At 31.1% G+C, this 27,644-nt stretch overlaps 1 long non-coding RNA gene across 1 annotated transcript; it reads left to right on the plus strand.

The window, feature by feature from the left end:
• Positions 1-69: 69 nt before the first annotated feature.
• On the plus strand, positions 70-27,165 carry LOC141579763 (uncharacterized). The gene is made up of 5 exons (XR_012511724.1): positions 70-5,716; positions 16,026-16,083; positions 17,364-17,444; positions 19,268-19,382; positions 19,648-27,165. It is a non-coding gene; the product is annotated as an uncharacterized LOC141579763 (long non-coding RNA).
• Positions 27,166-27,644: the final 479 nt, after the last annotated feature.

The following is a 27,644-nucleotide window of genomic DNA, read 5'->3' on the forward strand; positions in this document are numbered from 1 at the left end:
ATGTCAGATAAACTTACTTTTTCATGGGCTACATATGTAAATTGGAAGGAAAAAATTAACCCATTTTACAGCAAATTTACAAATATGTAAAAATTGTAACTAATTGGATCTTCTTTTTTTGCTTCTTTTTCAAATTGCAGGCTTTTATGTTATTATTATTTTTTTATCATAGGGATGGGAAACTTTAACACTAGCAGCATTGATCAGTTTCAAGATCTAGAGTTGGGAGATTGTAGAGTACCTTATAAGCCATATATTGCAGTAAAATCCTTGTAGAGTTAAGAAGTTTTCATTTGCTAAATCTATACTTCTATTTTCTATGTTATTTATGAATCTGTTTTAATTCCTGTTTGTTTATTTGTTTTTCTTGGTTGTGGACTACATTCTTCTGCTTTCTCTCACGTGCACTAAATTTTGATTAGATGCTGGACATTTTGAATGTTATGGTTTCAAGTGTCTAAATTTTCTTTTAATGAGTGTGGAGGTTTAATCTGGAGTAGGTTAAGTTACTTGGGAAAGAGTTTTCCCTTTTTTACATATATTTTTGTTTTGCTACAGAGGGTCTAGAATAGATTTTACTCTTAGACGTAAGCTTTTTGGGTCTCTGCTGCATGGTGCAAGTTTTCAAACAAGAGTTCTCCACTTCTGAACAACTTAACATTTGACTCATCAACCCCACTTTTGTATATCCAATAAAAATAAAAATACATGTCTACAAACATCTTGTACTTGTAATCTCATAACAGCTTCAATCACATTTATCAAAACCTGGAAAGAAAACATTAATTTTCAGTTTATGAATGGATAAACAAAATATGTATACCCATAGAGCTGAATGCTGAGCAATTAAAGGTAACTCAACAGAGAAAAACATCAGAACATAAATGAATTTCAAAATTAAGCTAAATGAATATTAAGCTAAATGAAAGAAGCCAAACACAAATTATACATATGTATGATCTTTTCACATGCAATCCTAGAAGAGGCAAATTTACCTAACATAACAGAAAGATGAGTGAGTGCCTAGGGCTGAGATTTTGGGGAACTGACTGAGAAGGAACAGAGGGAATATCTTGGAAAATGGAAGGATTTTATGTCTTGATTATGGTGGTGGAGATATGTGTGTATACATTTGTCAAAACTAAAAATTATGTGTGTATAGAGAGAGAGAGAGAGAGAGAGAGACCTTTAAGACAGGTGCATTTCATAATATGTAAATACCTTGAGTTAGCTCACTTGGGAGGTCAGAGTGGCATGCGAGAATAACCCAGGCTTTGGAGGCATATATAATGGGGTCAAATCCATCCTCACGTTTGTAACATTGGGGAAGTTAATCATTCTCTAAGTCTTAATTACCTCATCTATAAAATGGGCAATGCTGATATACATCTCAGACTGACTGTGAATAACAGTTTCATGTAGAAGACCTCTCACATAAGATATGCCCCAAAATATTAGCCCCTTTCCATTTCCTTTTATATACATTCTTATTCTAGGGCATGACTTAAGTGATATGGATCATCTAATGATGACGTTATTAGTTCCTTGGTCAAGATGATGTTTCTCTGTAAATGTAGAGTTATATTTAAAGTATGTTTTAATTAGTATACTTAATATTTACATATGTCGAAGCCAAGATACAAAGACTGCCTAACCTTAGTATGATCTGTTTGGTGTTGACCTTTCCAATAGAGTAAGCTATAGCTTAGGGAGTGACCTGATTTCAGGGATTCCGTCGATTAATGACTGAGACTTCATTGGCCAAAACTAAACTAGCTTCTATTCATGACTGTAAACAAATTTGCAGTTTGTGTCTTAAAAGTGATATATCAGAGTGGTTCCTAAAAAATTCTACTCTTCAAGGCACAAAAAATAGGTAAGTATAGAAAATACAGGCAAACATTTAGGCAAAAATATGCATGTGTGAGAGTATATGTTGGAAGCTCTCAATGAAGTATTCATTAAAATCTTCAGTTGCTACAGTCCTTAATATTTGAACAAAGTTTAAGAAGTCATTTAACTATTCCATATAAATTGCATAGATTTAGATTTTCATTTTCTTAGGCTATCCCATTTTCCAATAAAATTCATCACTGTGACCCATCTTGCATCATTAACTGACATCTAAAATTCATCTGCTGGTGCTATAGTAAATAGCCTAGGGAAAGGCTATATGGGAGTGCACAGCACATTAAGTAAGCCTCTGAACACAGAGAACTAATAATTTTATACTTTCTTAGAGAACAAATTGTTTGAAGGAAATAAACAAGTTTAAAGGGAGGTAATGAAAACTATACCTGGATAGGTAATATATTATTGAATATATTTCAACAGCTTCATTATTATGCAACAATCCTTTCTCCCTATCAATGATGCCCTAAATTATTTCCCAGCACACTCACTTCAAAGATGCAAAATAAAAGAACCAAAACTAATAAATAAAAATAAGCTTGCTTATTTTCTTATTAATCTCTCACAGATGTAGAAAACTGTATTGCAAATAAAAATACATTTTTTTTTTATCTTCAGTCTTTTTTTAAGGAAGCTTTGCAAATAGCCACTGGATTAGGAGCTGAGTGAACAAAAATTATCTATGAGAAGTGAAAGAAAACTCTGCTATTATCTTTTTTGTTATTATTATTTTGGGGTTTGGAGGTAAGTATATTTATTTATTTATTTTTAGAGGAAGTAACTGCAGATGGAACCCAAGACCTCATGCATACTAAGCATGCTCTCTACCACTTTTCTTTTATATATGTATCAATCAATGAGGGAACACATTTTGGAAACAAGGAAGGCATTATTACTACTAAAAATAAGAATAAAATATTTCTACCTCTAAGCTATTAAAACTATTTAATATAAATTGAAGGCATTCTATAAGTTGGTCAACATGCTAAACATTTTGCATCCACTAAAATCTTTTATTTCATTAGTCTCATGCCATTGGCTAACAATGACAATTGGCTAAAATAAGATTCCATTTTACAGATTATATGTATGAAGTCATCAGGGTGTAAATAGTGGTGTTATCGATAAAATCCAGGCAACATACAGCCAGAGTTTGTACTCTTAAGCCTAGGAAGTATCAATTAACCTTAATAATTAAAAAGAAAAAAAGCCAAATGAAATGTTCTATTGTAGCTGAAAGATCAAACAATATTTCTCTATAAATATTTGTGAAAAAATGCATCTCTGAATTTATATAAAAATGTTTATAATACATTACGTATCATGTAAAGAATACAGAATATAAGAATGTAAGTGTAGAAAATAAGCAAGAGTCAGTATTTAACCAACTTCTATAATATATAATCATTTAAATATAAAAATCTAGAAATCTCAGCCAGTATCACCATTCTTATGTGTCTGTGTGTATGTTCCTTATTTGAAACACTGATTCCAGTGTGATATTAATTAAAGAATAGGAAAGAATGATGTAGAATACAGATTGAAAAGACTTGATAACAAGATTCAAGAGAGCACTTCAAACTAATGTCATTTGACTGTCTCCAATTGTCCTCTCAATATACCCCTGTGATTTGACTGATGAATAAAAATTAGTTTGTAGTTGTTTAAATCAATTGTATTGTCCAGGTGCTTGTCATATTCATTGTCAATCTAACTTACATAGGATGCCAATATGTTCGGAAAACACTAAATGAAATTTTTCAAAACTCTAAATTTCAAAATGGGTTGCCTAATTTTACTTAAAATGGTAAAATTAGTTTAATTAATTTGGTTATGACTGGACTTGGTATTCATTACATTGGGATTACGAATAAAATAACACATGTACGTGAGGAACCATTTGCTTAAAGTGCTCATTGGTTGATGCAGTAGAAACTTGGAATTTAAAAGATTAAGGGAGAACCAAAAAAATCCATCTAAAAAGTATCACATCAGTGTTTTGCCCACATTAACATCCTTGAAAATAAATGTATGTTTAGGAACTTTAATTCCTTCTAATTTTAAGGAAATTTGGACAGTCATACATATAACCAGTTAATATTTGTTTTTTTTTTTTTTTTTATTTGGTACTTGTATATTATTTATTATAAGAAACTGGTTTTCATGTTAGGTGAGGGGCGATGGCACATTCAGAGGGCAGGCCATCAAGGAGTGAGGTGCCTAAGCAGACTTGAACCACATGTCACAGCAGGAGGCTGGGATCCACAAGGGAGATTCACTCTCTCCAGGAAGAGCCGGAGCCTTCTTTTAAAATGATTTACTCAGGTCTGTCAGAAGTAGTCTTCCTCCCAACTGATTAGGTCAAACAATCCCGGGATAATCCTCTAATTGAAAGTTAGCCGATTAGGGAATTTAATTACATCAAAGCGCCTTTCCTCTTGTGTAATGTAACCCAGTCACAGAAGTAAAATCTACCATATCCTGCCCACGCTCAAGTTGAAGGAATTATAAAGAGCATGTGAGCAAAGGGGTGAGCATCTAAGCGTCATCATAGAATTCTGTCCACCGGGGAAAATGCAAAGATGGTTCAATGTTTGTTAGAAAACAATCAGTGTAGTTATACTATTAGCGTAAAAGAGAAAAAAAGCTATAACGTTTGTTCCATCAGTTTTTAAACATTTGATAATTCTTTGATAAAAGGAATCATTCCCAAACTGATAGTTAGATAATACCAATTGTTACCTGGACTATCAATATAAGTAAAGGAAAGCCCATAATTCTGAAATCTCATTTTTATGTGTGTATTTCAGATACATTCTCACTCAAAGCCACATGGGAGAAATGTAAATCACAACCACAATGAGATAGCACCTCACACCTCTCAGAATGGCTATTATTAAAAAGAACATAAATAACAAATGTTGGCAAGAATGTCGAGAAAAGGGAATCCTTGTACACTGTTGGGAAGAATGTAAATTGATGCAACCATTGTTGAAAACAGTATGCAAGTCTCTCAAAAAACTAAAAATAGAACTACTGTATGACCCAGCGATTCCACTCCTGGATATGTATCCAAAAAAAACCCAAAACACTAATTTGAAAAGATACATGCACCCCTACATTCATAACAGTGTTACTCAAAATATGGAAGCAACCTAAGTGCCCATCAACAGATGTATGGATAAAAAGGATGTGGTATATAAAGAAACAATGGAATGCAACTCAGCTATTAAAAAGGAATGAAATTTTGCCATTTGCTGCAACATGGATGGAATTGGAAGGCATTATGCTAACTTAAAATAAGTCAGACAGAGAAAGACAAATACCATATGTTGTCACTTATATGTAGAATCTATAAAATACAACCAGTTAGTGAATATTAACAAAAAAGAAAGAGACTCACAAATATAAAGAACAAACTAGTGTTTACCAATGTGGAGAAGTAAAGGGGGAGGGACAAACCAAAGGTAGGAGATTAAGAGGTACAAACTAATAGGTATAAAATAAGCTACAAGAATATATTGTACAGTGTGAGGAATATAGCCAATATTTTGTAATAACTATAAATGGAGTATAATCTTTAAAATTGTGAACCACTATACTGAATATCTGTAACATACACTATTGTAAATCAACTACCCTTCAATCAATCAAGTATGCAAATAAATACAAAAACAAAACAAAACAAAACAAAATGAAAACCATAATGGAACATAAACAATAATTTTCACTGCAAATTTTTTTTTCTTTTTTAGTGATAACCAGGAATTGAAAGCTGTATTGCTACCCATGGCAGGGGAAATAGGTAAGTAAAACTGTATATAAATACAATAATTAGAAATAATAACACAAAGCAAAAGATCACACTAAAATTATCAGTGATAAAGGTAAATAAAGGAATGATAGCTGTAGCAAAATATAATTTGTACAATTAAAAAATTCACTTGTACAAGAATTTGTACAAATAAGAATAAATAATACATCTTAACTATCACAGCAAAGAGAGACTAAGGAGGTATGATCTTTAAAGTGTGGTATGGTACCCTGGATGACATTCTGGAAATGCAAAAGGAGATTAGGTAAAAAGATTAGGAAAAAACTAAGGAAATCTAAATAAAAGATGAATGTTAGTTAAAAAGAACAAACAAATATTGGTTCATTAACTGTGACAAATGTACCGTATTAATGAAAGATGCTAATACTGGCAAATACTGGATATGATGTATATGAGATCTCTGTACTATCTTTTTAACTTTTCTGTAAATCTATTTTGAAATAAAAAGGTATTAAAAGTTAAAAAAATACAATCTTATTATATCTATTTTTAAAACAAATCCAGATTATCTTTGTAGAAGTTATACTTCATGACATTAACATAACAGGAACATTACTGTCTGGCTACTCTATTTAGGTCTACAATGGTTTTCATTGTTTTGAATCAATATATATTTATTTTGATATTTATTTATATTCCTAAGATTGGATATGTCATGTATTTTTAATACCACTTCCTAAATCAGAAAAAAAGAGATTCTAAAGATTAAGTGATTCACGTAAGGTAAATTAAAGTTTCCAAGTGAAATGCTGTGAATCGGTGACAGGTGAGCCAAGATTTTGATTATCTGTAGGCATTGACATCTGGGCTAAATCTGGAGCAGCAACGGTCAGCCTTGGCAGACTAGCCCAATCTCATACCATTATTTTTATTTACTATGTGTTTCAGGATATGAACAAGTTTAAGAAGATTTACACTATATCAACTTGCTTCCGTGTTTATACATAACATTAAAAACATAAACAAGCAAGCATAACTGCTCCTCGACTGAAATGTTTATATAAAGCACATCTATAATGTGATTGCTGTATAACTGCTTGCAAAAATATCTGTTGAGGTAAAACAGAAACACTTTTAAGATGGTTTATGATTGATATATGGAGTGGCTGCTTGGTATCTGAATTACCTCTCTATGCTTCAGTAAATCCCTACAGTTGAAGCAAATATTAAATTCTATTCCACAAGTTGAATACAGATACCAAGGTTCTCTTGGAGCTACGACTTGGGCATGAATTAAGACTAGGATATCGGGATTTCTTGAGGGGAGGGTATAGCTCAAGCGGTAGACTGCATGCTTAGTTCAATTCCCAGTGCTTCCATTAAAAGAAATAATTAAGTAAATAGAAAAAAATTAAAAAAAATAAAAAAGACTAGGAAACACAAATGTACCCGACAGAGAATCAGAAGCCTTAGTGCAGTGATGTAACAACAATATATATCTTTCAGAATCACAACCTGTATTTGCATTGTCTAAGGTCCAATGGCAGGAGTATCTATGGGGCAAGACCTAACAGTCCTCATCAGAGAAGGAGGCAGACATGTTTTCATTACCAAACGCTTTTATGAGATATATAAAAGTGTCTTTCACCATTACTTTTCTGTTTTACTGGACTCTGGGTTGTCAAGGGAAGGAACTGTTTAGAGATTGGAGAACATATTATACAGTGAAAATCTGTCCCTTAGGACGATGGAAATTTTTTGTGTAGTCACTGAAATAGTTTCTATCTTTCTGGCTGCCTAATAGTTCCCACTGCTCCCTTGCTACCTTAATTTTCTATTTTTTATTATAGTTTTTAATTGAAGTATAGTCAGTAGTCAGTTTACAATGTTGTATTAATTTCAATCTATTCTTGCTCCCTTTCAAGTCTAAAAGGCCACAGAAATTAGGGGCATCATGAGCAATCTTTACCATGTCTTTTTTATTCTAACATTATAAAAAATGATTTTTTCTTTTATATGTATCTGAATGAATTTTATAATGATGAAGACGTGTTTTAATAATCAAACCATTCAAGCTAGTGATGATTCAAATGCTGACTTTTTGATCTTGTCAGCTTTCCAGACTGTCTTAAAAAAATGAACAGTACATTTTCAGATCATTATAGCAGAGATTTTAAGTTGATGGCATGATATTTTATCTTCAAATGGAGAAAATGCCCAAGAGTAAGCAATTTTCAAAATGTATAGCCCAACAAAGATAGGAACATATGAAAAAATTGTTACACTGAACTATGATTAATAGTTTCTAGCTTTTCTGATTAATGGACTGTTCAGAAAGATGTGCATCTGGGAACATTGAGTTTAAAATTAAATGCGAGGAATTCCTGAGTTCTAATTTCACATCTTTAAACAGTATGACTGTGTAATTTATGCAAGCTGTGATGGATTTTTTAAAGCAGCATTTAAGATGAGCAGTGTCAATTTCACAGGAGAATAATAGTGAATTTACTATGTGTTCATTACTTCATAGAGGTAACTGAAAAGGGAAAATAAAGTCAACTACTTGTTTGGCATCCCCCAAATACAGCATTTAAAAAATTTGAATTTGTTTTGTCCGTTATAAATGTTTCTCTCATATATGAGCAGTATTTCAACCTGATAACACATCATAATATCTTTGCCAAAATCTCAAAATTTTGCGTAATGGATTACTCTTTAAAACATTAACTGACTTTGATATTATTTGAAATTCACATTTAAAAAAATTAAAGATACATGCAATCTTGTCTATTCATTTTCTATATATATCTCTATTAGCAAAAATAAATCATGACATCTTTTGGTTAAAATTTATGTTTTGGAAGTCTTAAGATGTAGTTTTAAAAATAAAGTAAACAAAGATAAATATATGTAGCATTTTTTAAAGAAACAGCAAAGAGTTTAAAACAATATATAACAAATAGCTTTATGAGGTCAAGAAAGAATTAATGGAAAGAAAATGACAGCCACAAAGAGAAACTATCATGACATATACAAATACAAGACATTCTTTTTTAAATAAATAAGGCAGTTGATTTCTTGACTAAATTTTAATTAGAAGACAAAAATAATTCTTAGTCAAACTGAAGAAAAGACCTTTTTGCAGTATAGATGAATTTCAAATAATGAAGTGGATTATGAGCTAATTGTAATATATAGAAATTATTTAAAAATCTGAATAGACCCCATTACCAATAAGGAAAACATGCTGAGAAACCACACAGTCTTCCCTTACAAAACACAAAAGAAACCAGGAAATTCTAGGATGGAAACTAAGGCTTCACTTCAAGGTTTATCCAGAAATTGACTTTGTGTCTTTTATTTTTATTTATTTATTTTTAATGGAAGTACTGGGAATTGAACCCAGAAACTTGCGCTCATTAAGCATGTGCTCGATCACTGAGTTATTTCCCACCATCCCTACTCCCCTCACCAAGTTTGTGACTTTTATATTCCCAATACTTGAGAGAGTGGCTGGTGGTACACAGGTCGGTTATTCCTTATTAAATAGTGTTAAATAGATTAAATAATGATTTAAATAACCCTTTTTTAAAAAAAGTAAATTGGATAACAAAAAAATGTTTGAAAGTAATGTCTAGCACATGAGCCCACCAGGTTGAGAGGATGATAAGAGAACAGACCACTGCCACCATCTTGAAGGGAGTATTTTACCTGGAACAACATTGGAGACATGGGGGTTTACACAAATACGGTTTTATTGATGTGTTGTAAATATATGTTTACAGGATATATTAAGAAACTGGAAGAATTAGAAAAATTACCTTATGTGTATATATGAAGGGATATGTTATTTTTAAACAATTAGTTTAGTGGAGGCAGAGTCTTCATTTAATAACACATTCATTTTTTAATCTATAGAGTATGTGTAAATATAACTTTCATATTAAAAGTTATGTTAGAGATAATCATTTACTCCCAAGCCTGTGACCCATCTTTATGCAATATCATCCAGTTAAAGGGAGAATAATAAATTAAAATAATAACTTAAGACAGAAAACTATCTGCAGTAATATATACTCAATCTTACATTTGTGTTTTTGAATTTGTCTGTAATATCCCACTTTAAACATACAATTTAAACTCTTCAAATATAAAAAATAAGGCTAAGACACTTAAATTTCTCTAGCCTGCAATACTCATTATGTACCCATTTTCTTCTATTTTACATATTTAATTAATCAGTAACTGTTAAAAAATCGTTCTAAGAAAATGTACGAAAATCTCCCATGACATAGCATATTCATTCTCCATTCAGGTTTGCACAACAGACACTTTTCTATTTTATCGTCTTTTCTGCACAAGTGTGAAGAAGTTATAGTGGTTTGTTTGACCTCCAAATATGGCTCAAATGTTAAGAAAGGAAATTCTGACTAAGGAACAATAATAGAGAAAGAGAAGTGTTATTGTATAAATGGGCATTTTAGTCAATATAGTGGGTGTATTTTATGTCAAGTGTCTTTTAAGGGAATAAAGTTCTAGATTGTAAATTTGCACAAATATAACCACTGAAGACTTTTATCCTATTCACTGAAAATTCAATCAGCCTTTTAAATCAACTTTGCTTGGATGAAATGGAAATATCTTAATTTCCTTCTCATGAATTCTTGGAAATATCTTTCATTAAGTGACTAATAAAAATATTTTTAAGGTAGAATTTTCAAGTATATGTCTCACTTTGCATTTACGCTATGTATTTCTACATCAAATATATTCTTTAAACAAGATCATTGTTAAAATAAACATTAAAAATGTTGCGTAGATTAGAGGCTGAAGAAGCTGGCTACCAGAAATCTAGGTATAACATAATGTCCCTGAAAGTTTCACTTTTCTAAATATCATCATAATGATTGGAAAGATTCCCCTCTGTCTCAGAAAAGTGAAAATATCCACTTTTGTTTTTCTAGGCTTTTTTTTTTTTTTTGGTAGGAAATCCTCTCTCAGGGCTTCTGTTTCAATTTCTCTTCTTACAATCTGACTAGCCTGAATTGATGGCTGAATAACTCAATTAAAACTTTTTTTTTTTTTTACAGTTTCTCTCCCATTGCCTGAATATTATATAAATGATTCCTATTAAATATATGAGCAAAGTGAAATGACTTTGCGGGAGATGAACCTTTGATAGCTAGGGATTAACTTTCCTGTGTTTGCACATGGAGGTCCCTTTTCATTCTTTATAAGTGGGTTCTAATGATACAGAAACTCCATTTATCATGGTACATTAATTAGATGTGCTACACTCTCTAAGATAAAATGCATAATAAAAGTGTAAAGTGAGATGAAACAACCTTTCCTCTTAAGAATGTCAGGAACCAGGTTATTCAAACACAGATTGCACATTTTTTTCTGTCTTTTTTTTCCCGTTTAATAAGGTAGTGCTACCTTTTACCAAGAGCAATACGTCCTTTTTATTCATCAGATTTGTCCTACCCACTTAATTTTTCCGATTTCTCAGTGAAATACCAGTCAGTTCATCAAGTGACACATGTAAGTATGCTGAGTTTTTGAGATTTGCAACCCCTTTTCTCTTTCCATCCATCTTGTATAAAGACAAAGTGATTACGTTTGAAAGCCCCGCACTCAACCATTTCTTATGATTTCACTGATCACAACCAGTTCCTTCCTAAATTCTCCCTGATAGTTGCTCTGGATTCAGAGTCACTTTTTCCTCTTAGATGTTCTCACTGAGACAGCACAGCTATAAGAATAATTATAAGGGTTCCACACATTCCTTATGCTTTCACCTGTGTCCTTTATTTCATTTATGTATTAGGAGAAAAATAGTCCTGAGTTAAGACTCAGGAGGACTAGATTTTAACTGTAGTTTTGCCCAGATGTAGTGTTGGATTCATGCTTACATTTTCTGATATGTACAACATATGCGTCAGAGAATTTCAAAATTTCTAATAAACTTTGATAGAAGATTACTACTGAAATAACTGTAAACCTCAGACCTACTTAAGAAGACTCTAGGTATGTTCAAAAACAGCAGGGGAGACAAAACCAGGGAGACTAATGGAAATTTTAGTCCTTGACACCACAGCTATAGCAAACAGTAAACATAACCTAACCACTAGCCAGATAAACATAAAAGCTCACACTAAAGGAATAGCTATATCAGTTCTTTCTACTCGGTATAACATGTCCAGCTTTCAACACAATATACAGGGCATGCTAAATGGAAAAAAAAAAAATCTGAAGAGAAAAACAAAGCCTTAGAACCAAACTCAGATATGGCAGAGATTTTTGGAAATATCACACCAGAAATTTAAAATAACTATGATTAATATTCTAAGGGCTTTAATTCAAAAAGTGGACAATATGCAAGGACAGATGGATAAGGTAAGTGGTGAAGGGGAGGCTCTAACATCAAAGAAAAATTCTAGCCTGAAAAATACTGTAACAGAAATGGACATGGCAAAGTAGAGAACCAGTGAGCTTGAAGATATGTTGATAGAAGCCTCAAAAGCTGAAATGCAAAGAGAAAAAAAAACCAATTAATTGAAAAGATGGCATAGAATCTAAGACCTGCAGGACAATTACAAAATGCTTAAAATATATGTAGTGGGAATATTAGAAGGAAAGAAAGAGAGAAAGGGACAGAAAAAAGTGTTTGAAATAACAGTAACTGGGAATTTTTCAAAATTAACAACAGGCAATGAACACAGATCCAGGAAGTCAGAGAACATCAAGCAAGTTAAATACCACAAAATCTACCCCTAGGCATATCCTGGTCAAAGTACAGAAATAAAAGATGAAGAAAAAATCCTGAAATAAGTCAGAGAAAATGAACACCTTACCTTAAGAAAAACAGAATAAGAACTACATCAAACTTCTCTTTATTAACCATGTAATCAAGAAGAGAGTGGGATAAAATATTTACAGTGTTGAAAAAAATCCTTAGAATTACATATCCAGTGAAGCTCTCCTTCATAAATGAAGGAGAATAAACATTCTCTCAGACAAAATTTGAGAGAACTGTTTTTCACTAACTCTGCCTTTGAGGAAATGATAAAAGAAGCTTTTTGGATTGGTCCCACTGTTGGTGGGAATGTAAATTAGTGCAGCCATTATAGAAAACAGTATCAAGTTTCCTCAAGAAATTAAAAATAGAGCTACCATACAATCCAGCAATTCCTTTTCTGGATATTTTTACAAAAAAACAAAACAAAACACTAATTCAAAACAATATACTCACCCCTATGTTCATTGCATCATTATTCACAATAACCAAGATATGGAAGCAACCTAAGTGCCCATGGATAGATGAATGGACAAAGAATGTATATATATGTGTGTGTGTGTATATATATATGTGTGTGTATATATATGTACATTATATAAATATTATATACATATATAAAGGAATACTACTCAGCCATAAAATAGTAGCTTTTTGCCATTTGCAACAACATGAATGGTCTAGAGAGTATTATGCTAAGTGAAATAAATCAGAGAAAGACAAATACCATATTATTTCACTTTTATGTGGAATCTAAACATCAAAACTAATGAACAAACATAACAAAACAGAAATAGAGTCATTTATAGAAACAGGTGATTACCAGATGGAGGTAAGGTGGTTTGAGTGAAAGAGGTGAGGAAAATGAACAGGTATAAACTTTTAGTTACAAAATAAATGAGTCACAGAGATGAAATGTACAGCATGAGTGATATAGTCAATTATAATGTAATATCTTTGTATGGTGACAGGTGGCAACTATACTTATTGTGGTGATCATTTTGTAATCTATAGAAATATCAAATCAAATCACTATGTTGTGCTCCAGTAACTAACATAATATAGGCAATTATACTTAAAAAAAAAGAAAGAAACAAACAAACTGAAAAATAGCCAGCCAAAGGAACTAATAAAAAAAGATATCAGAGCTGGGGGGTGGAAAAGGGGGATATTGTATGAAAGTAGTTAAAAGGTACAAATTTTCAGTTATAAAATAAATAAGTCCTAGGATCATAATGTACATGATTAATAAAATTAACACTGCAATATGTTATATATGAAAATTGTTAAGACAGTAACACAAGGAAAACTATTTTTTCTTTTACTTTTGCTTTGTTATGAGATGATGGCTATTCACTAAACTTATATTGTTCACCATTTCATGATGCATGTAAGTCAAATCATTATGCTGTACACATTAATATTACACAGTGTTATATTCAATAATACATCAATAAAACTGGAATAAATGAGTAAACAAATTAGTTAATTAAAAAAATAAGAAATGCATCCATCTTAACTTCCCTGAGATGGAGCATGTGAAAAGCTATCAATCTTCATAAGTTAATGTTGGCTCTTAGAGTCAATGTAAATTCATCAAAATATAACTAAAAATATTATCTAAATGAAATATATTTTACAGCTTCTAGAGCATCGCTAATAACACTGGAAAAGTTTTTTTTTTTTTAAGAATAGAACAAATTATAATGGATTAACTTAAAGAAAGGAAATACATTGTAGAAGGAATATTTGAAAGCAAAATATATTTTATTTTTCTTATTTTTAATTTAACAGGTAAGAGTGTTCAAAATTGTAATAGAGACAATGTATTTGTTGATTACAGCACATGGATAAGTGACATGAGTGACAGCAATCTTATAAATGGTTGGGAGGGAAAAACTGAAAATGCTGTTACTCATATAACCCATGAAGTGCTGCAGTGTTATTTGAAAGTGGACTTAAATTAGTTGTAAATATATATTATAAACTCTAGGAGAACAGTTAATAAAAAATTTAGAAAGAAATATAATTGATAAGAGAGAAGAAAAATAGAATCATAAATTGTCAATTAATAACAGAGAAGACAGAAAAATAGTGGAAGATGAAAAAGAAACAGAAACTAGTTACAAATATGGTAGATAATAAGCTAATTATATCAATGACTTTTACGTTTATTGCTCTAAATACATGAATTAAACAGACTGAGGACTTAAAAATTAAGACATAACAGCATATGGTGTATAAGAAACCCACTTTAAATATTTAGACACAGATTAAAGTAAAGGAATACAGAGACATATCATGCTAAACTAATCGAAAGAAAGCTGGAGTAGCTATATGTACTTCAAATAAAGCAAATTTCAAAACATGGAGACTTACTTCCTTCCCCTTCTCTTTCTCCTCCTCCTCTTTATCAGTTCTCAGTATCGATATCTCATGTATTGGGAAATTGCAAGTTAAACAATGAGATGTCACCACATGTAAATCCAAAGCACTGATACCACCAGATGCTGGTGGAGAAATGGAGCAGCAGAAAATCTCAATTTTTGCTTTTAAGGGTTCCAATGATTCAGCTACTTTAGAAGACAGTTTGGCAACTTCGTGTGTGGCAACCCCATGTTTGGGGGCAGCTTGCCCTGAACCATCACTTGTTGGGTCTATGGAGTCTTTCCTCAGATACTAAGAAGCAAATGTCAAATGATCTTATTTATAAAGCATTTAAAATTAGATTTGAATGAAAGGAATTCTTAATTAGAGAAAGTATAATTTGAAACTCTATCTTTCATATATGTTGTCAATTTACATCTTAGTCATTATAACAATTCAAGGAAAATGACTTGTAATTTTAACTGGGTTAATCTCTTTCACATTTAATATTTTTTTGATGTTTAAAATTTCACTTTTTCCATATTTTCAGTTGTTTAATATATTTAAATTTTGGAATTTTTGGAGAACTCTAAATAGCCAAGATTAGAATACCCAAGATTAATATCAAAATGATCAAAAATACTTATCAAGCATTAATCCTAAGAACATAATAGCTTCTTGTATAAGAACATATGGAGTTTTTGTGAGAATTTATATACTTTCATAGAACACTGGTTGATTAACTTTATTTTATTCATTCTGGCTTCATGTGTCTATGTTCTTTTAAACCAGTTCCTCCACATCTTTTCCTTTCTTCTTTCCTTCTTTCTTTCTTTTTCTTTCTTTCTTCCTTTCTTTCTTTTCTTTCTCTTTCTTTCTTTCTTTCTTTCTTTCTTTCTTTCTTTCTTTCTTTCTTTCTTTCTTTCTTTCTTTCTTTCTTTCTTTCCCTTTCTTTCTTTCTTTCTTTCTTTCTTTTTCTTTCTTTCTTTCTTTCTTTCTTTCTTTCTTTCTTTCTTTCTTTCTTTCTTTCCGTCTTTTTCTTTTTCTCTTTCTTTCTTTCTTTCTTTCTTTCTTTCTTTCTTTCTTTCTTTCTTCCTTTCTTCCTTTCTTCCTTTCTTCCTTTCTTCCTTTCTTTCTTCCTTTCTTTCATTTTTTATGCTGTTCTTTTTACAGTGTGAAGAAGAAAACCAGCATTATAAGAAAAGACTCCAACAATGTCAACTAAACAAAGGTATGTCAAGTTAAAATGAGATAATAGTAATAAGAACATATTAATATAGAGTTTTATATATGTCAACCACTTGTCTAAGTGTTTATATAAATTATTTAATCTTTATCTTATTTTCACCCTGTGAAATAGATTGTGCTATTAATATTGCAATATGTCGAAAATCACAGTTGGAAAGAATGCTGGTATTCAAATCTATGTAGTTTGTTATTGGATTCTACAATCCTAGTCCCTGTAATATGCTCTTAAATGAAGAAATTTTTCCAATAACAGAAAAAAAAAATAGCCCATATTCCCTAGAAAAGAAAATATAGCACATATTTTAGATAATGTACATACTTTTAGGTATGGCTACCTTCTAACTACCTTCTTAATAATAAGCATAAGAATAGTTACAGTGAAATCTTAAATAGTTAAAATTAAAGAAAAAATATTTAAAACTCTTGATAACCAAAGTTTTTGTTAAAGTTGTTTGTTTACTTGGGGTGTAATTTGAATTATGAAAGAAACCAAGTACCATTGTCCTTACATGCCTAGGAAAAGTTAATATATAATAAATGTGATAAATTATAGAAATTATTTAAAAACTCACAACAGTTAACTACTAAAGTACCTAAGTACTAATTTATCAACTGTGAAATCAAATAATAAAGTAGAAATGGTTTTCTTTGTGCCATGTTTTTTTCAGAGTGAAATTTCAAATATAAATGTAACTGTTGTGCTAATAATTTTAAATAAAGCCCAAATCAAACAATAAATACCTAGAGTAGCTTACACTAACCAAATAAGAAATTATAACAAATAACTTCATGTCAAGGCTCCAGAGCTATAATGATTTTAAATTAGAACACAACATTTCTTGGATAGGTAGCTCATTTAACATTTTTAGGATCTGTCAATAAGATCACTTTTGGTATGAAACAGCCTATTTATTTTGATTAGAATGGAAATCCCCCAATGAGACACAGAAACAGAGGCCAACAATAACACTTGATTAACCAAATGCCCAGAAACTATTGCATATCCTGGAGAATTTAAATGGGAAAACAAACAACACTGGAAAATATCATGTCAGTTGCAGATTCCATATGAATCCTTTAAAAATAAACAAAGTTCTTTGTTGGGAAAACTTAGATATGATCATCTGACTAGGGACTCTCTTTGTATCATTTTTATATTGTGCATGTATGATAGAAATTGCAAAGTAGGAAAAGTCAGTCCTTCTGTACTGCTCAAATATCTTACAAGATTTGAAGGAAATATATTTTGTTTATTGACATTAGAGAGAAAATGGATGCTTATAGATTGTTTGCAGTCATGAAGACTAAAGTTCTTTGGTATGATATGTACAGAATCAGTTCAAGGTAAGAGCTTTTAACATTCTTGTTATTGTATATCTCCAAGCTGATATATTGTGTGATTATCTACCTAAACAAGAATAATTCTAAAATAAAGTTGGACTTTCAGAAAAGGCTTTTGGATGCTGTATAACCTAAATCAACAGTTTAATTCAACAGAAAAACACTGAGGATGAATGTCAGATTTGCTATAGAATAAGGAAGTAATAAATCTTGTGGTGAATGTGTCAAAACATGTACACAAAATTAAATAAGTCCTAAATAAATCTAGACTCTCAAGCAAATCCTATTACTTTTGTTAAGAAGGAAAGCATGAAAAACAATCATAAAAACTCATGTCTCTTTATTGTCACCAGTATCATGGTACCGAAATGTAAAAGAAGTTCCATTCTGCTTGTATCAAAACAGAAAGAAAACTTAATTGCTTTTTTACAATCCAGTTTTACATAAAATAAATTCTGTGGCATATACGTAGGTCAACCTGCATAAATTCTGCATAATTATAATGGTAAAGCGACCTGAAATTATCTGCATCTGATTTTTTTATTGCTGTTTTTAAGCAAAATAACTCCTCATAAATTGGCTGTTCTGCTAACCCTTATAGGACTAATTCATTAACCTAAAGAGTAACTAAAAAGTTTCATGGGGGAAAAAAAAACCTGAAACAAAACAGAGAATGGATATCAATGTAGAAATAAAAAATCCCAGAAATACAAGACCTTAAAATTGGGAAGCTTGTTTATGTGACCCTGACCCTATACTTATTCTGAGTGATGGATATTTTTGTTGCTGTTGATGTATCATTGCTTCTAGGCAGTTTTAACAGACAGAAGTAGTAACTATATCTAAATATAGAAACCCACATATACACACATATTTATAATTATCACAGTGTCTATATATCTCTGTGTATATTGAACTTAACATTGATATATAATAATACCTCAGACTTTACTCCATTATGACAGTTTATTTGAATCTTCCTCTACAGATTATTCCTAATGTCTCTTTCTGACAGCGAGAAACCCGGCCCTCATTATTGTCCATTTATTTCCTTTTTCACCACTAATATTCACAGAGAGTACTTTTAGAATTGTTAAATTCTACTCATGGGAGAAAAAGAAGTTACCAACTCGAATACAGTTCTGTTTTCTTTGGCATTGGAATTTCCAGTTAAATTAATATTGTTCCAAAGTTAAATAGATCAGTTTCTTTTCCCCCCCATGCCCTTCAATGAGGTCATGTTATAAATGCATAAGACAGATTAATTTTTCACAGTATAGGTTTTATCTTGTGATCTTCATCTTCCTCTGTGTGTATTTAATTTTTATACATTAAACTATACTCTTTGTGATGGACAATTGAATGTTGTTTTAGAAATGCATAGCAGTATATATTCATCACTCACATAATTCCATTGTAAATTCCCTTTATAGATAACCAACTCTTCTCCTGGGAACTACTTACCTTTTTTCATCTCTATAGTTTTGTTTTATCTAAAATATTACGTGAATGAAAACACAATATGTACCCTTTTGTATCTGGCTTCCTTCTATTAGTAAATTGCATTTAAACACAGCCATATGGTTCTGTGAATTAATAATTCAGTCCCTTTCTATCTCTGAATAATATTCCATTGTATAGATGCATTATTTACTCATTTATTTGTTGAAGAACATCTTAATTGCTTCTAGTTTGTGATGATAATGTATAAAGCTGCTGTAAACAATCATGAACAGGATTTTCTGTTAACATAATTTCCAATTCACTCCTGTATATAAGAATGTAATTGCTGGGTCACATAGTAAGTTTATGTCTTAACTCATCAGATACCACCAAATTGTCTTCCAAAGAAGATACACCATTTTGCATTCCCACAGCCATTAATGGAAGTTTATCAGCACTTGTTATTGTCAGTGTTTCAGATTTTAATCATTCAAACAGGTGAGTAGTGGTGTCACACTGTGCTTTTAATTCACATTTCCATAATAATAAATGATGTTGAGCCTCTTTTATATACATATTTGTTGGTAATATATCTTCTTTGGTAAAGGGTTTGTTTAGATATTTTGCTCATATTTTATTCTTTTTCTGTTTGTCTTATTGATTATTTTAAAGGGACCTTTATGTATTATGGATTAGTACTAGATATGAGGTTCCAAATATTTCCTTGCAGTTTGTGACGTCACTTTTCTTTCTTTTGTAACAGTCTTTCTCAAGGCAAAGATTTTGTTTTAATTTTGGTAAGTCAAATTGCTTATGAATGTTTGACAACATTTATTTTTAAAAAATATATTGGACTTTTAATATTACATCTAAAATTGCATCACCAAAGTCATGGTCACAAATATTCTCTCCTTAATTTTCTTCTAAAAGTTTTATAGTGTTACATTTTACAATTTGGTCTATGGTCCATATTGAATTAATTTTTCTATATAGTTTAAAGTATGTGTTGAGTTTCATTTTTTTGGATATGGGCACACAGATGTTTAAGGATATTTTACTGAAAAGGGTATTCTTTTTCCATTGAGTTGCCTTTGGATCTTTGTCTAATTCTCACTTCACCAGAGTACTTTTCAATACTAACGATTGATTTTAAACACCATTTTTGCTGCATGAGCTATTATCATGGGCATGTAGACATTTGGTGATCTCAGAGAAAGAGTAATGATGCTTGTCATGTCCAGTGACTTTCTGCTTATACATCTGATAATCAAGTCAGTTTAACAACCTAGTTTCATATGCTATCTGGTTTTATTTTCATGACATCAAAGAAAATATTAGCTTTATTCTTTATGTGCTTCTCTTAGACTAATTTTTTTACTATACTGCTTTGTGTTTTGTGAATATACACATTTATGTGTGTGAATATGTGTGTTAAAATGTCCTTTAAATTAGATGGTAATTTAAAGGACATTTTAACACATGAAATATATTTCATACTTTAAATATATTCAAGGATATTGTGCCATAGACTTTCAATAACAATAACACATGTATTTTTTTTCTGTCTTTTTTTTATTTTCTCATGTTAAATGAATAAGTTTATTCAGTTAACTAGTACATTTATAGCATTTTTTGTCACAATGATTCTGCATATTCCTCTGTGGTTCTGTTTTTAACCTTTGGAGTTCTGTGATGGGCATACTCTAGACTGACTCAACTCTCCTAGTAATCCCTGCTTCCTAAATGTCGTGCGTTGATTACGGGTGAGACCTGTGACTTCATCCTAACCAACAGGATAAGATAAAGGCGATGGAAAGTCATCCATTGATTAGATCTCACTACAGACCTAAAGTGATGGGATGTCACTCTCCTGTGACTGAGTTATGTTTTAGAAGATTCTGTCCTAACAGAATGGAAGTAGAGAGTTTCTTCTTTGCTGGCCTGAAGAAGTAAACTGCCTGTTGTGAGAGGGCTATTGGGGAAGATCAAATAAATGGCAAGAAATTATGGTGGCCTCTAGATATTTGGAGTGGACCTTAGTGAATCACCAGCAAGAAAATGGGGACCTCATTCCTACAACCACAAGGAGATGATTTCTGCCAACAAACTGACAGGGCTTGAAAGCAGATCTTTTTCCACTTGAGCTTCTGATGGAACCATGGTCTAGGTAGCATCTTGATTGCAGCTTTGTGATTAACCCTGAAATAGAGGACCCAGCTAAGCCAGGACTGATCTTCTGAACCAGGAAGTGTGAGACAATAAATGTGTTGCTTTAAGCTGTTAAGTTTATGGTAACTTGTTACATGGCAAAAGAAAGCTGATATAGACTGGTTTATATAGTTGTTTAGTTTGCGTAATGCACAATTATAGGAAATTCCATTCACATAACAGCCTAACTTTATGTGATATACCACGTGTACAATTATATGGCAGGTCTATTTCCCCATATATTAAATTTCCTGGGGGAATGTGTTCATATTTTGATCCTCTGTGTATTTATACTACTCTACTTATATCCAGTGCATTTTCACTGAGTTGAAATGAAATAAATTACATTTGGGGAAAAAGAAAATGTAATTTTTGTATTAACTTCTAGCATATTCATATTTTTATTAACTCTTTGATATTAAAAGACCCTTAGAGATCATCTATTGCATTTTTTCATGTTATATAGATAAATAAAATAAAACATAGCTTTATTCTGATTCATCAAAGGACACATTCTTAGTTAATGTTGGAGCTGGCCAATGTTTTATGTATTCTGACTCCCAGTCTTATGCTCTGCCTACTATATTATCCTGCCAATTTTCCATCATGCATGTATTATTAAATTATTAATGTATTTTAACAATGAAAATAAATGTAAAACATAAAATATATTTACTTATGAAATCTATAACTGTAATATTTTTGGAAATATGAACTCATAACATATGTAGATATTTTGATCAAATATTAATGATTTTTCCCAGAATGGTAGAATCATACCTAATGAATTAAATAGTATACTACAAAATCTTAATGAGACTTTTCTTCAATTTATAGGAGTTAGGAGAAAATTTCTCAGCACTTTTTGTGATCAGAGGTACTGATTACCTTTAATGTAGCTTATTTTTATAAGGATGTTTTTATAACAAACAGCTTGGAAGAGAGAGGTAGTGTCTCCCTCCAGAATGGAAGGTGGGCATGCTTACTGTACAGAAGAGAAAGTTTGGATTCCCTAAGATCAGGGCTTCTCCTTTGTAATTCCGCTTAGTGAATGTGCAGAAATTAATCACCTAATCCTCTTCATATCACTCTGTGGGAATCAAGGGTTCAGAAATCAACACAAAATGCCAATACTGTATCTATTGCTATCTTTGTTAGTAATAATGTCCTTTTTCTCTGACCCGAGAGTTTCTTATTTTTTGTCAGCATCAATGAAGTGGTGGTCGGCCAATTTGTTAGATTGCAAGTGAAGAAACTGCAGATCCTTCACAGCTGTTGGTGGTAAAAAAAAAAAATGTATTTTTCTAAATAGCTCACTTCCTTTTTTGTTTTTCAAGGAAATGATAAAAAATAATGAAATTTAAAAAAAACTAAATAAAACTTTATTATGCAGTGAAGAGGGAATATTGTTATTTTGCCACTTAGGGGGCTATTCTTCACCTTCATCTAATATTCATATTAGTTTATCTTCTAATTTAATGTTGTTATTCACTCTATCAATAAGAGTTCTTGCTTAGAACATTTCTATTTTTATATATGTATATTATAAATAACTTTCTGTTTTCTCTAAGAGTGACTCTCTTTAACCTCATGTGAATTTAAAAGAAAACATTTGTAAGAGACAAAGGAAAGTCAAACAATTTGTCCTTTAAATTACTTTCTTTTTAATTTTCAAAATTCTAACCAATGAAATTTATGTTTACTCACACATATATAGTTCACAAAGTGAAGTTTCCATTAAAAAAACCATGTGCTAGTCTCATTTTACTAAATTCCAAAAGAAAAGATAGTTTTAAGCCTCAATAAATATTTCATGTTAACAAATAAAGCTTCAAAAATGTATGCTTTGGTTAAAAATATCTGCAAATGATACATTTTTTACTCTGATACTAAAATATATATCCCACTTTTTGAACTGGGCAATGGCTTCCAGGCAAATTCTCTGTTTTTTCTCAGAAATTTCCTCAAGAGATATAATTCTTAAACTATACTAAATTAACATTACTGCAGCTTTATAGAAGCCATGATTATTCATAGTATCCTCATTTGTCTACTTGTGGTTCTATTGGGAAAGAAATACTGTTCATTTTAGAAAGACCTGCTATGATTACAGAGTCTTGCTGTGAGGTTTAAAATGTGTGTAATTCTACAATATTTGTGAGAATAATCACACTGTTTACATGCAGTGATGATCTTAATGAAACTAGGTCATCATCTTTAAACAAATGTTTAACCCTATTAGCGAAATAAATATTCACTGTTGAAATTATTTGCTAATTGCTTTCCTGATTTAGCTACTACTTGGCATTTGATCTTTTATTCATTGTACACATTGTTTTATTCAAATTTAATAATAGTTTTAAATTTAAACAATTTGTCATCTTATTATAAGTTTTATTATAATAATAACATTTATGACCACATATTCTGGACATCCAAGGTTAAATAACAAAAACATTTTCATATATTTCCAATTATAAATACAAACAGGATTATATTTACATCCTACTACTTTAAATTGTTTACTTTTATTTGATATGCTGTGAACATTTTTCCAAATTTTTCTATAAAATAAATTTTAGAAATGTATTTCACTTCATCTTAGCTGAAAATGAAAGTATTTGTGATATTCAAAACACACATTTTGGAATCTTACAAATTTGGGATAACCTTATGACTCCAGCACCTATATTTTGGGCATGTAATTTAACCTCCTTAAATCTGTTTTTTTTTTCTGCAATATAAAAGTAATTCTAACTACCTATATACATTTCATGCTGATTAAATAAATGATATATATTTAAATATATATATCTTATATGGGATAATGCCTATAAACTACATAGTGTTTAATACATGCTAGTTCTTCTCATAATAGTAACTTGTTTAACCAATCTCTGTAACTGTACATAATATTATTGAAGATTTTTCACAACCTTAGACAATTATTTGCCATATATCACATTGAACATTTCTAAATATAAAATAAATGAAATCATAGAAATAAAAAATTAAATGATTTGATAGTCTTCTTTCTTAACTATGAAATAATTTCTCAAGATCTATGAAACTGTTACTTGCTAATATGGAAGTAGGGTCGAATCTCAGACTTTTTAAGTTCTGGACAGATGCATACTCTTAAAAGTCTCAATCAAAAGGCTTTTAATCAAAAGATAATGTTTGGGGAAGAAACTCAACTATCATGCAAAGTAGAGTGGATTCAAATGTTTCTGAGGGACCAAATATATAAACTAGATCCACACAAGATGTAGAACATCACACGGAATGAGCATACTCTGAGATACCTGTCCTGCATCAAGCGTTCACCATTTTACATCATGCTTCTATTGCTTTTTCTCTCATTTATTTAACATTTTGTGGAATAAATTACATAGTTAGACCAAACTTAGCTTAAGCACTGGCACTTGGTGAATCTATAGCAACAGTTTTAAATTGTAATAGTTTTCTATATTCCTTAGCTAGAGTGCTTATTTTCTGCTGGTAGAATTAAGAGGTCCAAAGATGAGGTCTTGAAAAGTCTCTTGCTTCTGCCTTTCTTTCTAGCTGTTCTCCAGGAAATCAAGAGGGTTTGAAGTGTTCAGCAATTTTTTAAATCCTTCAGTCACCCACTTTTTCTTCCTTCTCCAGGCTACTGCCTCTGATCAGGATTGTAAAGACTCCGTGGAATTCTTCTAATTCAGCCTCATCATAGTTCAGTGACATTGCTGAAATCAGCACTAACTTTTGAGAAGACACCTCCTCTCTGACATCAATTATTCCACAAGGTCAAAACGCTCGCATCAAAATGAATGTTAATTTTTATGGTTTTTAATTAGTTCATAGCATAGTTCATGCATCACATGAAAAATTTTATCCAGGTGTAATAAATAATAATCTAAATCCATAAACTTTCCATTTGAAAAAAAAATCCTCTCTGTTTTCCATGCTTCAAATTAATTTTGCTTTTATGCCTCCTCTACTGAAGTGAAGGAAAATTTTAACTTCAAGCATACTTGGGAGTTTCCCTCCTTCCATTTTCTTACTGTTTGCCAAAGTTTTAAATGTCTAATGCAGTGACAGTATGTTAGGATAGTCCTCCCCTGTCAACTGTACATACATTTCTGAGATGCACATTTCTCTGGTCAGCACAGGTCTTCCTGTTTATAGACTTCTCCCTAATGTTACTTGAATTAAATTTATGTTGCAAGATCAGTACAGCAAAGGACAGAAGAAAGGTGGGCGAGTGGTGGAGCTGTACCACGGCAGCCCTGTCAGTGCATTTTAGTCTTTATAATGTTTTCCTGAGTCTATTTTGGGCCCATCAATTATAAACTCTCTGTTTCTATCCAGTTTGAATACATCCTACTTTTCCTGCTACCCAACAATTCCCCGCCATCTGGAAATTTTTGGTCTGGTTGTCATGTAACCTAAGCAAACCTGGATGTGTTGATTTCACTTCAGGGTCGTGCCAGTATGTTAGCTGTAAAATGTACAGGTGCACATACAGACATGTCCAATCATAAATAAGATTTCATTTGGAAGATATGTCTTTATAACTGTATTTCAGAGGGTGGAAAAAAGGAATTACATTAGAGAAAACTTAACAAAACTCAATTAAAATCCTTTTTACTCTTCTATCTTTTAAAAATTGCAATGGATTGTAGTAACTCTCCAGATCTCTCATCTCTTCAACATCCAATCTCTGTTGCCTCTCTCTTCACTTTTATTTCAGCTCTTTCATATTTGATTCTATCTGCTCTTTTCTATATATATTTTTTCTTCCAGAAAGTTATTATAGTCTCTTTTCCTATAAAAAGATTTGCTGTCTCTCCAGTTCTATTTCTCTTGTCATCACTTGTCTATTAACTGAGCCAATTTTGATGTGAAATGTGGGTGGGGTGGTAGGCATATTTCTCTTCTCAATATATTTATTTCATATATATATTTATCTTTATATATATATATTTAATATTTTCCATTGCCACTGCTTTCAAACATTACATGTAACTATGAAACAAATATAAATTCCATAGTTATTTTGCTAATTATACAAATATGTATTCAAAACTACTATTCTAGCTTTCCTTCCACTTAAAAAATTGACAGTCAATAATTTACTTCATATTTTAAACAATTTGATATTCTTTCTTAATTATGAAATAATCTCTTAAGAACTATTATCAATGAATATAAGATTAGTTATTTTGAAGGAATTATTTAAAGTTCATTTGTATTCCACTTAACTGCTTTGAGATGACCTTTAAACCCTTAGGTGTATGGTTTAAAATATTATCATTTATAGTCATATTTCTATTGGAATTTCATATTATATATATAGGTTGGTTCATCTTCATCTATATTTATTGTAGAGATTTCAAAACGCTTTTAAAAAAATGTGGCTATAATTTCAAACTGAGGATAAAGTGGGTTCTTTTATATAAGTTTACTATAACAAAATGGACATTTCTTAACTATTTATGTATGCATTTATATCTGAATCAAAATTCATAAATTAAACACTATTTCTTAATGGGGATAAAACTTCATATGGACGTTTAATAGCTAATTACTTCTCAAAATATATTGTGTTTCGGAATAACTTAATTTTTAATCAACTTTACAGCAAATTTTAAATATCTGTGTTATGGACTGATTGCATGTGTCCCTCCCAAATTCATATGTTGAAGCCCTAACCACCAGTGTGCCTATATGTGGAGTAAGGACATAATTAAAGTTAAATGAAATCAAAAGAGTGGGGTCTTGATCTGATAGGATCACTATATTAAAAGAAGAGGAAACAGTGCCCACCCCCTCTCTCTTTCTCTACACCAAGAAGAGGCCACGTGAATATAAAGTGAAGCAGTGACTGTCTACAACCTAAGGAGAAGTTCTCTTCAGACACCATGTCTGCTGACACCTTGTTCGTGGAATTCCAGTCTCCAGAATTGCAAGAAAACAAAGTTCCAATGTTTAAGCCAATTTTTCTATGATGTTTTGTATAGCAGCTTGAGAAGATTAACATAATCTGTAAACAACTTTTTTACATATACAATAAAAATTCATTAACCATTAACTTAATGATTTTAAAATTTTAGTTTTCTCTATGATCATTTTTCTTAGTGAGGGGACACTTATTTTCAGAGATTACTTTGCTGATCTGTACTTAGAGGTAAGTTTATGATAATTAATGTATCAATGATACAAATAAACCCAAAATGGATATAAATTACATGTAAATATACTTTTATGGAGGTAAATGTTTGGAAATGTTAAACACAATAAAATGGCATTTGGGGAAGTTAACTGAAATATTATTTATTTTACCCAACCAAATTTGGTTGCATGATGCACAGCAAGTCTAATGTTCTGACACTGGGTTATGGTGAAGGACAGTACTGTGATTATTGTAAGGCCAAGCAAGAACAGGTTGCTCAAAAGACTCAAAATCCCCAAAAGCTTTCAGGGAAGGGTTTTAAAGACAAGGTGAGGGAGAGGGTCACAGGGTGCCTGAGGAGCTCCTGCACATCCTTCTGATTGGTTGTTGGTGAGGAA

Source organism: Camelus bactrianus, chromosome 14 (assembly GCF_048773025.1).
Source record: "Camelus bactrianus isolate YW-2024 breed Bactrian camel chromosome 14, ASM4877302v1, whole genome shotgun sequence".
NCBI classification, from domain to species: domain Eukaryota; kingdom Metazoa; phylum Chordata; class Mammalia; order Artiodactyla; family Camelidae; genus Camelus; species Camelus bactrianus.